Genomic DNA, 8,752 nt, shown 5'->3' with positions numbered 1-8,752 from the left:
ACTTCAGTGGAGACTCTGAGAATGAGGAGAGAGGACATACCTGAGACATGTTTAGAAGGGAGCACAAATAGCACTGTGGATTTGGTTACCATGTAGAGGGAGACACAGGAAGGGGTTGGAGATCCAAAGTTTAACATCTGTTCAAAAGAAGAGTGCTATTGCAAACGTGGAGATGATTAGAAAGAGGAGAATGAGGAGTAACGAGGTTCTATTTCAGATATATGCTTAGGTAACAGATCACACCTTGTTGGCAGAGGGATGGGTAGAGCCTATGAAATGCCCTGATCCTGTCGAGCACTGACCCAGTGCAGGGACGCTTGGGCCAGAGGGTGAGACCCTATTATCCTGTGAACACTAAGAAGGTACTGCAGGGTTGAAAATTAAAATGGAAATGGGCAAAATAATCAACTCACAGGGGGTCCAGATAAGAGGACCTGAGAGGACATTGCTGTGGTCCAGATGTGAAACAGGTCCTTCCTGCCAGATGCAGGAAGCTGGCATCATTTCCCAATAGGGTTCCTTAAATCCCAAGTCCCCCAAGAGATGTCTGCAGCCAAAAGGGCTAAAAAACTGCATTCTCCTGAATCAAGACCAGAACCAGTGATAGGAAGGAGCCAGGAACCAAGGGATATCTCCGTGTCTCTCCGTTCTGTGGTGCCCCTCCCACCCCAGAACGCTGCTTGTGTTTCCTCCGGGATATCTGTATCTCCTCCTCCCCTCTCTTTCCAAACAGTTTCTTAATTTCTCCTCGAATGGAGTGAAACCCTATCACTGAGAATGCTCCTGAATGCTAGGGCTTCCAAAGTCTGATGAGAATCACTACATCTGGTTATAAGTTGCCCAAGACAAGCTGATGGATCACGGTTGGGGTAGAGGTCCCATGGACCCAGGGGTGGGTCCTGTGCACACTCTTTAAGGAGGGGACAGTGTACTTGGATGTAATGAAATTGAGCCGCCAAAGAAGTTTGTTTTCATGTTTTCCCTCCCTCCCCGCCCCCCATGTGTTTGTGCTCGTCCAGGAATCCCTTCAGAGCCTCTCCCAATAGTGGGGTCTGCCTTCGCTCTTCTCTAGCTGTCCCCTGCCACCAGAGGCTGTGATGTCCTGTTTCCACGCTCCTCTGGGCTCCAGTAGGAAATAAACCCAACAAATGGTGGTGTTGGTTTCCGAATAAGACTTGTTCTGATCTTTGGTAACTCGCTTTTGTCCTGAAAGCCCCTGGTCCCAGGGAAACCAACCCCCTCTGGTAAACTGGGACTGTTGGTCACCCTAAAAGTCCAATGAACACCTTGGTTATCTCTCTGGAGTAGTTACAGAGGGTAAAGGAGCCTATTTTTCTTCTCCTCATTGGGCTAATCCATGTTGTTTATCCCTGCCAATCTATACTAGCTTTAAAAAAATGTGTATTTCTTTGAGCTGAAGTTCAATAAACATCCAAGTTTAGCAGGTATACATTTATTACATCATGCATACCAGTAGCTATAAGGAATATTCCACATAAAAATTTTTAAAATCCTGTCTTACTTGTTTTAACTAGCACTTCCCAAACCTTGATGTTCACAGGAATCCCCGGGGATCTTGTTAAAAGTCAGATTCTGACTCACTAACTCTGGCTGGGGTCTGAGGGTCTGCATTTTCTGACACTCTCCCAAGTGGCATGATACTAACGGTCTGAGGACCGCATGTTGTCTAGAAAGATTCTAAATTGATTAGAATACTGTTTGGGGGTATGCCTCTCTGTGATCAGTTTCCCAAAACAGTGAGAGCCAAAGAGAGGTTGATATCTTTATATAATTTCTGCCACACAAATAGATCTTTTGCACATCAAATTTTAAACGTGTTCATTTGTTTTAATTTTTAAAGCTTGGATGTGCTTTGCTGTACAATACATATGCAGAACTAGCTATGCTTCAGTTAATAAATGTCTGAGTTCACAAATAATTCCTGATTGAATATTCAACCTGTTTGGCTGCCCAGCATCATCATATGGAATACTAAAATTTTCTCTCTCTAAGAAGCTATTTGGATGATCATTTTGCAAAATCAGATTTTTCAGATCCCATTTTCACGACTTGATGTGGGAACCACTGGAAACCAAAGCCCTGAGCAAAAGGCAGAATCCTACTATCACAACGTCATGAGTTGAGTGCCAACTGGACAGCTCAGTAGCAAATACGTCTCAAGAGTCTAGTCTCAGCTGCCCTGGGCCGTCCTCTATATTAGAGAACATCACTGGGTGATCTTTGCACATTTCTATTCACAATAAGAACCTGAAGAAGAGATACACTTAAAGGTGCCGGTCCGTTTTCTGTGTCCCCTCATTGATACCCCTTTGGCGTGTGTGTACTGTGCTGGCTGAGCCTGCGCAGACTTTGATCTTTTGAACAGATGCCCTTGACAAAAAGTTAGACGGGCTTTAGGGACGGCTAATGTCTCCGTGGGCTGCAGACCGTTATTAAGGCTTGATTGCAATCTCCTGACATGATAAAACGGAATGAAAGAACAAGAACAGCCTGCTTGGCAGGGCCAAGTGCAGTTGGAAAGCTCAGAGAAGGCACAGGCATTAGGAAGAAATAATGTTGACAGAAGCTGGGCAGGCAGACAGGGTTATTTAATTCAGAGGGGAGGTATTAATTAATTGATTTGGGGTGAGGGAGATCTGATTTCTAAGCTAGACTACAAGCTGTTGCCAGCCTAGTTGGGGACAATGCCCTAACAGCTGTAGGAATATCATCCGTCGTCTGGGTGGCTGACCTCATATCATATCCATCTTCCTGGGTCCAGACTCGCCAAGTTGTGCCATTTGGACACCAGCAGCTCATTTTTCTTACCTTTCAGTGTGTCTCTTAATGTACCTGCCTGTCTAGTTGCTTGTCTCTGCTCTTAATTTCTCCGGCGACTCCCCTGGAGCACGGAAACAATCCAGGCAGGTGGAAAAGAGGAAACTGGGAGTGAGTTGGAAATGATCGCTCCTTAAATTATTGCATAATTTTAAATATATGAAGTCTTGGCTTTCTATATTTTTAAGACAGGTCAAATGCTATCCACACACACACACAAAAAAGTCTAGTCATTAACATTTACTAAAGCAAATGTCAGGCTCATGGTGTCCTGACTTCCTGTCTAGTCTCTGCTTTGTTCACTGCCAAAAATTATTTTCACTCAATTCTATTGTTTCACAGAACAAAGGACATGCCTAATGATGTCCTCCCACATGTAGTTCTGTGGAAGCTTTTATTATAGTAATTCATGTTTCCAGGCAAACAAATGCCGTGATGTATTCTGAAATACAAGGCAAAACGAATGAGTTTTGAGGTAACTTTTAAAAGTATTTTTTAAAGTATTTTGATGGAGTGGAAAAAGCATTGGTTTTTGGTACAGAAGATCTGGTTTAAGCAAGTGACTTAAAAATCTAAGGATTCCTGTACATATTTGTCAAAGCTCATCCATCTATAGCATTAAAACAGTATTTTTTTGTGTGTTTAAATTAAACCCACATAAATATAACTAAAAAATGTGAGTAATACTATGCTTTATTTATTAAATATGAGAAATATTTATCAGAAACTACATAAAAGCATAGAATAATTTTAAAAAACTAGCCATATCATTTCAACTATCAGATAATCACATATCCATTATCTGGTTGCAGTGGGGTGAATTAATCATAAGCTCTTGATCATGGTGCTCTATCACCACTGGTCCATGCAAATTGCCTCTTTTCCCCATAGTCCCCTATTCCCACTCCCATTCCCCTTCTCTGGGTTGAATCTGAGCTTTATGTAGCTTTTATGTAGAGGATGAGGAAAACTTCTGAAAAAGATGAAACAACCTTCCATGAAAATGCTCTCTTTTGATATTACTTGCTCTGCACTCTGCTTTCTACCAGAACAGTAAAAAAAATGAAGCTATTTATGAAGGGCAAATACATTCCTTAATAAGGGAGCTCAAAGCAGACTATACACTAGGAAATGTCTAATGTTTTTCTTCTGTACTTACTTGAAACAAAGAGATTTTTTTTCCATGAATAACACTATTTTTAGAGTACTACCACTTTAAAAATGAGTGATTACTTGGGAACTTCTGGAGGTTAAAATGTTCAAGTTCAAATTGTTCTCTGTTGGTAGTGGAACTGGCTAATGACTGGAAGAGAAAGCAGAGCAGGCCACTCTCTATGTGGGTGAGGGTTAGCTTTGCGCATCTATGCACGGGCAGGGCCAAGGGCAATGCTGAGTATGTGAGAAGTACTAAGAAGTACTTGCTGAATAAATGAATGGGTTGGGAAATTAAGCAATTAGATATCTAAGGAAAAAAGTGAAAGTATAAAAATGAGTGTTGATTTTCTGACTTTCTGAAAGATTACTGGCATTCAACTTCGACGCAAACGTTTCATTTATATAGGACATTAAATGGGGATAAACAGTGAACTTGGAATAATTTTATCTCATAGTGGCTCACTTTCTTAAATCTGCAGATTGGACATAGTAATTTTTACCTCCTTTTTAATTTTTTCTATGCCTCCCTTTTTCTAATTGCTTTAAATTTATGTTGCTATATGGTATGCATTTTTGTAACCTTCTTTACTCTTATAAGAATTGGGTGGAGTAAACATAAATTGAAATAATGATAGCTGTTTTATTTTAAATCAAGTTACACCCTCTGTAACTAAGCCTTCATAAATTCTCCATAAATAAACATTTGTAAACATATATGAGGAATCATTATTAACACACGCTTTGCTTATTACTATTGTAATTAAATAAAAGATTATCTTCCCCCAATGTAAGTCACAGCTAATGTGCTGCTCTACCTGCTCAATCTATTGGTCCATGTTAGAGTTCATCTGTGACTCACCATTTTGTCTCACTTTTCCTATCTGTCAAATGGGTGTTTCATATCCCCTAGTCTCAGGAATGTTATAAGATTAAATAAGGTAACAGGGAGTGTTCTTTGCTGGTTTTATTCTGTTCATTCCTTCCCATTCTCACCTTGCCAGAAGGTATCCCCCTCCCACCCACCGAGGCAGCATTAACATATTGCATTTGTGCCATGAGATGCGATCAATACTGATGAGAGAACATGGTTTCAGAGGTGCTCCATTCTGAAAGACCTGAGCCTGTTCCCACAGTGGGGTGAGAAGAGCCCGATTCAGTGGCTGATACCACATGGAGGGACAAATACATGGAGCACTGGGACCCTGGGAAGAGAAGAGAGAGGAAGAAAAGGGAGAGGGTAGTGGGGAAGATGTACATGGGGAGAGAAAATCTGGGAAGACCCTCTGAGGCTGACTTTATTAGATAGAAAGGTGACCCTGTGGAGACAGCAGATAAGTGAATGGCCTGTCCCCTGGATCCAGTGTTTTCCTGACTAGTACAGGTGCCTCTTTCCTGGGAATGAAGGCCTTGTCTTGGGATCTTACACAGCTTTAAATAAAGGTTAAAGGTTACATGTATGTGAATATTGTGGAATATGCCCATATTTCATTGAATCTAAGATGCTATCAGCTGGAAGATACATCCTTATTTTATGAACCATTGAGAATGGATGAAGAAGCCCTGCTAATTTAATCATGGCACAATATTTTAAGGTCATGAACTTTTTATTTAAAAATATCAAAAAAGCTCCTTTAGATGTATGTAAACATAGCATGCTCTTCTACATCACTCTTGAGTATACATATAAAGGCAAATAAATGTAAAATAAATTGATTAGGATATTCCTAACTGTGTTCTCAGAGTTTATTCTTGTGAATTGTTTTCCACCAGCCTCTTCGATGTGTGTGCTTTTTCACACAGTACAGTCAGCCCTTCCTGCAGTCAAGGCCGCTGATGATGTAGCGTTATTTAAATGTGTGTTTTGCTATTGCTCTGATTTTCCTCCAAGTCAATGACACTGGTCTCCAATTTCAGAGATGTGAACATGTGAAAAAACATGTCCTAGAATTTATGAAATATGGTAGGAAACACCCAAAGGTGCTAAGATCCCCATGTCCCCCTTTAACTACCTGAACAGCGTTCATCACATTTATTCACTGGCAAATACATGTTGTGGGCTTCCACAGCCTGAAAGAACAACTGATTCCTGAATTACTGTGGCTCTGAATCTTTAACTGATGGCTGGCTGGACTTAGGGTCCCCAATTCTAAAGCCTCCAGAATTATTTCTGGGAAAGAGGGTTCTGGGAGTCTCACGTGGAAAACTACACAGCCCTGTGTGGAGTGCTTTCCCCCCTTTGCTTGTGCTTATCAATACCCACCGCCCCTGGTGAAGCCACAAAGTCCACACCAAGGTGTGATCTTCTAACGCTCCCAGTGACTGCTCACCTCCAGGGAGTCAGAGATGTTGGAGTTTTCATGCAGAAGTGGGTTCGATGATATTCCCCTCAATTCCTCATCTCATTTTATTCCCCAGGTCCCAAAGCAGCAAGGTTCACCCCTGGAGTCAATTGCATCTTAAAAGAGACTTCCAGCTTCTACATACAGAGAACATTTTGATGGTTACCAGATGGGAGGGGGGTTGGGGGAATAGGAGAAAAAGGTGAAGGGATTAAAAAGTACAAATTGGTTGTTACAGAATAGTCGTGGGAATGTAAAGTACAGCATAGGGAATATCTATAATAATAAAAGGGTAATATGCTAATTAGACCAGACGTTATTCCAGATGTCATCCCAGACGTCCTTCTGGATGAAGCCTCAGCCAGAGGGAAGCCCAGGTCCCAGGTGCCAGACAGAAGCCGGTGCCGGCAGCCAGGGGAAGGAAGGCCTACTCTTGCACGGATTTCATGCATCGGGCCTCTAGTAGTCAATAATCCTATGTAATAAAAGCCTAATATACTAAGTGTCAGGTCGACCGGTCGGCTGTTCAACCAATCAAAGCATAATATGCTAATGATATGCTAAGGCCACTCAACTGCTTGCTATGGCGGGCACTGACCACCAGGGGACAGACAGTCGACTGGTCGACCAGTCGCTATGATGTGCACTGACCACCAGGGGCAGATGCTCTGACCAGTAGGTTAGCTTGCTGCAGGGGTCTGGCCAATAGGGACTGAGTGAGATGGGCCAGACATGTCCTAGAGCCCTCCCGCAGTTCATCCCTGGCTGACCAACCTCCTGCATCTCTCCCTGGCCCCGATCATGCACTGGTGGGGTCTCTCAGCCTTGCCTGAACCCTCTTGCAATCCGGGACCCCCTGGGGGATGTTGGAGAGCCAGTTTTGGCTTGATCCCACAGGCCAGGCTGAGGGACCCCATGGGTGCATGAATTCATGCACCAGGCCTCTAGTATTCTAATAACTATGTATGTGTGAGATGAGTATGAGATTTATCAGGATGATCACTTAGTAAGTTATATTTCTAATCACTGGGGTGTACACCTGAAACATATAATATTGTATGTGAACTGTAACGAATTTAATTTTAATCATAATTTGTTTCCCTAAGGATGACAAACTTCTTGAGAGCAACGGTTATCTCAAATACCCTTTGTGCAAATCTTCTAATGGTGGGCAGTCAATATAAGTGATTAAGGAATTTTTATTTAGCTTCTAATATGACTTCTATAGTCATACAGAAAAAAAAAAATTCTATTTGCAAGCAGAGCTGATCCAAGCCAAATCACTCAAATTACCATAGAGTTCCAAATGCTTTGGAAACTGCATTAACTCACTTTGCAAAAAATGCTGCAAAAATTATATATCTGCAAAAGCTCTCTCTACAATGTATAATTGGACGTTGGGAGAGGTGGCTGAGCTTCTGGGGTGATGTGCTTTTTCAGCCACAGAGCTCACAATTCATATTCTATCATGCCTTCTTTTTAGGGGAAGATTGACCTCTTCTGGGTATCCCTCAAGTGCTCTTAAATAATTTTCTAGTTTATTTGTGGACTCAGGACTACAATCCCACCAGAAATCCAAAAACAGCTCTAGATCTCTAAATTAACAGTTGTTTTTTTCGTATCTTGCCATCTCCCCATTTTTTCTCTCCCTGCCAGCTTTCACCTTCATCTCAGACACTAGAATCAACAGTCCTCTGTAACCTTGGCAACGATGATGATAGGATAATAGAATTAGAATTTCCCAGGGGTCTGTTCTATCATCATGCTCTTGGAAGAAAAAAATACAACACAATTTGAATTATAATTTGTGATACTTTAAAGTGGCAGTGTCCAGTCATTTTAAAGGCATGGCATTTATTGATAAAACATAATGTGTGTTAAAATTTCACTGATTTAAAAAAGTTCAACCACAAGAATAAGACAGGAAGTCTGTCTCATTTCTTTTCTTGTTCATTTTTTAATATGTATATTTTCAGCCAGACTTGTATGTTCCTCTTGACAGTCTGCTTTTTCATTAATTTAAAATGAGTAAGAAAAATTTATCAGCAGGGTAGTCTCTGAGAGGATTGTCACTTTATTTCAATGGATTTGAAATTCTGGAGGCTCTTTTTACAGTTTCCACTAGAACATTCTCACTATGGAAAAATAAATTGCCCCTCTAGGGATTTACACTCCCAGATTGCCACATGACGCACTGACATTCTATGTGCTGCTGATTTGAAGAACTGCATTTATGTTCTAGGCTGATATTTCTAAGACTGTGACAATGTCTCTGTTCTCTTATTTCTGTCCTGATTTTGGAAAAATACATAAACACTGGTCTTTCTTATATTTAGTGGATATCTTGAGTATCTCTGGGTCTGAGTCAGTAATTTTGATGGTTTATTCATCAATCTTTATTCTCGAGTGCTTTGTTCATT

This window comes from Eptesicus fuscus, chromosome 2 (genome assembly GCF_027574615.1).
Source record: "Eptesicus fuscus isolate TK198812 chromosome 2, DD_ASM_mEF_20220401, whole genome shotgun sequence".
In the NCBI taxonomy this organism is placed as follows: domain Eukaryota; kingdom Metazoa; phylum Chordata; class Mammalia; order Chiroptera; family Vespertilionidae; genus Eptesicus; species Eptesicus fuscus.
The sequence above is the reverse complement of the archived record's forward strand: the minus strand, read 5'-3'. Positions refer to the sequence as shown.